A 4,673-nucleotide genomic window follows, 5' to 3' on the forward strand; every position below is an offset into this window, starting at 1 on the left:
GTGCTCTCTCTCTGTCAAATAAATAAATAAAAATCTTAGAAAAAAAAAAAAGAAAAAGAAATGATAGAAAATACTGGATGAATAGTCTATATTTGGTAAAGAAAAGCTTTGGTGTTTCATATAAGCATGAGTTTACAAAGCGATGTACAGCCTGGTAAAAACAACAGCAAACTGTAATATGGTTGAATTCAACAGACAGTTTCAAAAAACAGGATTCTGAGCCCTCTCATGAAGCATTTGCAATGATGATAAAAGTGTATTTTGACAGTGCTGACCAACTTTTACACCTGAGTAAATGTTCAGGTCATTCGTTCTACTGCCATAGAACACAGGCTTCAGAGTCAGTCAGACCTAAGCTCTGATTAACATTGCAGCCTGGTCGGACTGTCTTCCCCCTCCATTTCTTCACCTGTAAACTGGGCGATACACACCCCCTCGGAGGACGGTGAAGCCGGAGTAGGAGCACCTCTCAGAGTTCTGGGACACTCCGAGGCAGCTAGGTGTCCATTTCCGACCGTCCCTTTATGTATGATTTTGAAGTTGTCACTTTTGCTAGAGTGGATCTCAAGGGGCAGGGGTCAGGTTTGGTTGTCACAAAGGGGCATCTAGTGGCATCTAGTGGCTGAGGGATGCTGTTGAACATTACACAAGGCATAGGTCAGACCTCCATGACACAGTATTATCCTGCCCCAAGTGTCAGTGAGGCTGAGGTTGAGAAACCCTACCACTGAGGATGCACAACTTCAGAGACTCTGCCAAGGGTATGTGATGTCACTTTGGATGAGGACAATGGGAGATTCAGGAAAGTCGGGCAATCTGTGTAAAAACCATAGTGTACTTGGGGAGGGGGCTGAGGGAGGCACAGATTGGACCCTTGGACGGGAAACCAAATCCTTTTTTACCCCAAAAGGAGCTCTTTCGGCTATATCGTAGTGCCACCTGTCCTTAAGTAGAATAAGAATTGTTAAGGGACCCACACCATGTGACAAATCTGAGAAAATAAAACCACTAGAGACTGGAACAGCTAATTATTCTAAAGCTTTCAAATATGTCACACATGCTCATATTATTTACAAAACACATGCAAATACAGACTCAAAAATAACTAATTTTGACATGTTGTCTTTTAGGAAGTAGCCAAGGCTAGACCCCTGAGAGAAAACCATTGCACATTTGCCAGAGCTAGCCACAATGGCAAAGGGGACATGTCCCCATCACCCTAGCCCCTACAAGAGCTTCCCCATGTTCAAGATCCTCAGTTCTTTGGGGAAGTGAATCTCTCTCTCCAAATATCATTCAATCAGGACTCAATCTCTCCAGGGAAGTATGACGTGGTTGTTTTGTGGTGATTACATATAGATAGTGAGATATTTCCGCATAGCAAATACTACAGGCAAGACAACAGTCTGGGTAGAAGTTGACAAGTGGTAATGTCAGAAATATTGAACACTGCTGATAAAGGCGAGTCATTGGCAACAGCTAAAGTTGATTTTTTGGTCTTTCTAAAAGTAACTCTTGATAGCTATTTCTAAAAGAGCTATATTGCGCTTTTTGATGAGAAATCAAGAACAACAAAAATCAAGTAAATATTAGGGATTTTACCTATGGAAGTTAATCATTGCTCAGACTTAACCAATGTTCATGAAGAACTAGACTCCAGAGGTCCATTATTGATTGCTAAAGTCAGTAGATATTTTTATTTTTATTTTTTCAAGTTTTTATTTAAATTCCAGTTGGTTAACATACAGTGTAATATTGGTTTCAGGAGAATTTAGTGATTCATCACTTACATACAACACCCTGTGCTCATCAGAATAAGTGCCCTCCCTAATGCCCATCCCCCATCTAGTCGGTTCCCTACCCACCTCCCCTCCAGCAACCCTCAGTTTGTTTCCTACAGTTAACTATTTCCTGGTTTGTGTCTGTTTCTCTTGTGTTCATCTGTTTTGTTCCTTAAATTCCACCTACAAGTGAAATCATATGTTATTTGTCTTTCTCTGACATATTTCATTTAGGACAATACGCTCTAGCTCCGTACACATTGTTGGTAACAGCAAGATTTCATTTTTTTGATGGTTTTTTCATTATATATACCACATCTTCTTTACCCACTCATCAGTGAACACTCGGGGTCTTTCCATACATAGTTTGGCTATTGTTGATGCTGCTGCTGCTAATATCGAGTGCATGTATCTCTTCCAATCAGTACTTTTGTATTCTTTGGGCAAATACCCAGGAGTGTGGTAGTTCTTCTTTTAACTTTGAGGAAACTCCATACTATTTTCCAGAGTGGCTACACTAGTTTGCATTCCCACCAACAGTGCAAAAGGAGTCCCCTTTCTCCATACCCTTACAACAGTGCAAGAGGGTTCCCCTTTCTCCACATCTTTACCAACACCTGTTGTTTTTTGTATTACTATTTTTAGCTATTCTGACAGGTGTGAGTTTTATATTTCCCTCAAGAGGAGTAATGTTGAGCATCTTTTCATGTGTCTATTGGCCATCTGTAAGTCTTCTTTGGGAAAATATCTGTCCTTGTCTTCTGCCCATTTTTTAACCGGATTGTTTTTGGAGTGTTCAGTCTTTTAAGTTATTTACATATTTTGCATACAAACCCCTCATCAGACGTCCTTTGCAAATACCGCCTTCCATTCCCCAGAGTGCCTGTTGGTTTTTTTCCTTCGCTGTGCAGCTTTTTATCTTGATGAAGTCCCAAGAGTTTATTTCTGCTTTTGTTTTTCTTGCCTCAGAAGACCCATCTTGTAAGTTGCTACAGCCAGTGTCAGAGGTTACTGGTTATATTCTCCAGTGAGTAATCATTTTTAAAATAATGGTCATGAAAATTAAATATAAAAATCAACACTTTGTTAAATAGAGAAGCCAAACTAGTCCGTCCTGAGGATTCTAAGTGATTATTACATATATATATCAACTGTGTGCACCTATGATTAGCTATATCATCAAGTAGTCAGTGTTGACAATGTTTTATGCTTTTCCCCACATCCAAAAATGCAACCTCGAGGCCTGCAAACTATAGCCAGTTGAGCCATTTAAAAAAATATTTCATCTTTGCAGAAAAGTGATACTACAGAAAATTTCCAACCTTTAATTATAAAACGGACTTAGAGCAGACTGTTAGTTCCTCTATCATTATCACTAGGTACTATTTTGGGGTGGAAGAATAAAAGTTTTCCCATTCTTATTTTTAAAAACCATTCACTTTTTATGAGATTCCCATTTGTACACAGAACACTAACGTATCTTTACTTCTCAATGGGGGACCATATCCTAGATGAGCATATATTATCATGCATTAAGAGAACATAAGAAATGCCACAAGAGACTCTAAATGGTTTAAAAAAAGGAAAAGTAATTACAAACTGAGAAAATATTTGAATGTTGGCAAGTGGTTAAGATCCTTAATAAGAACATTTTATAAAAAAATCAACAAACACCACAAATAAGTTATTTAGGAAAGAGGAACAGGCAAACAAGCTTACAATGCTAAGTACACACCACACACACACAGCAGTTATTTAGTGCTTAATTGCTATTTGGAGTGTGGACTTTAAAACTTCAGTGACTGGGGTGCCCAGGTTTTGAGGACTAGCCTCTGAAATACTTGGTACACAGTAGCCAAACAGTAGCTATTATAATAGACTTGCAACAGATAAACATGGATTCTGCTGCTTGGTGAGGGAAAGCTGGCCCTCGTTGAAGGACCATGAAACTGTGGTCTCTTATAGGGTAGTGTGGTTATTTGCTGCCTCTTAGAGGGTAGTGTGGTTATTTGCTATCTATTGTTACCCTGCAGGTCTTGCCCAGCATGCCCCCAACACTTCTTGTCCTTAGGAAATAAGCAGATAGACAGGATTCACTGCAACACTAGATAGCAAAAACCAGAGAAACCCCTTTCCACCAACACTGGGACTGGTTAAAATATATATATTTTTTTGCATGGCTTGGAACTCAGGAGAGCAGTGCAGTTACAACACCTGACTCTGTGTACTTCTTCCCTTGGTTACACAGTTTTAAAAAACAGACTACACAACAGTATAACATGCATACCTGTCCCAACAAAGCTCCATCATTAGGACAAGGCTTGAAGGATATGCAACAATAATGCTTTTTCCTCCAGTGTTGGAGTTACATTCAACTTTTTTAAAAAAATATTGTTTAATGTAGTAAGTATATGCCATTTTTCTATCAGGAAAAAGCATATGTAAGGAGCAGCAAAAAAGGAAAATTGGATTTTCATAGAAAGTAACTTCATTTTTGCTACAATTTATAAACCTTCCCCCTCCCAGATGCATTTTTTAATGACAAAACCGTTTAGAAATGACACCATAAGATGAACTTTATTTTAAAGCTCATAAAAGGCTTCACAATACCAGTTACAAACAAAATCAACATTTCTTCCAATTTACACCTTCACATGACAATGTACTGTATAACAAGAGATATAGTTGAAAGTTTTTGTTCTGCATGCTGCTAACACATTTCACTAGCTTTTGCTTTACTCACTGATTTTTAATATCAAAGCAAAAAGTCATATTCTATTGGATAGAATTAATATTAGAAAGCCCTTATGAAATCAGACTTAGTCTTGTTTATAAACATCCACACCCACACACATGCTGAAATGGAGAGCAAAATGCAAGAAAACTACCTTG

Source organism: Lontra canadensis, unplaced genomic scaffold (assembly GCF_010015895.1).
Source record: "Lontra canadensis isolate GAN:19392208 unplaced genomic scaffold, GSC_riverotter_1.0 scaffold67, whole genome shotgun sequence".
In the NCBI taxonomy this organism is placed as follows: Eukaryota; Metazoa; Chordata; class Mammalia; order Carnivora; family Mustelidae; genus Lontra; species Lontra canadensis.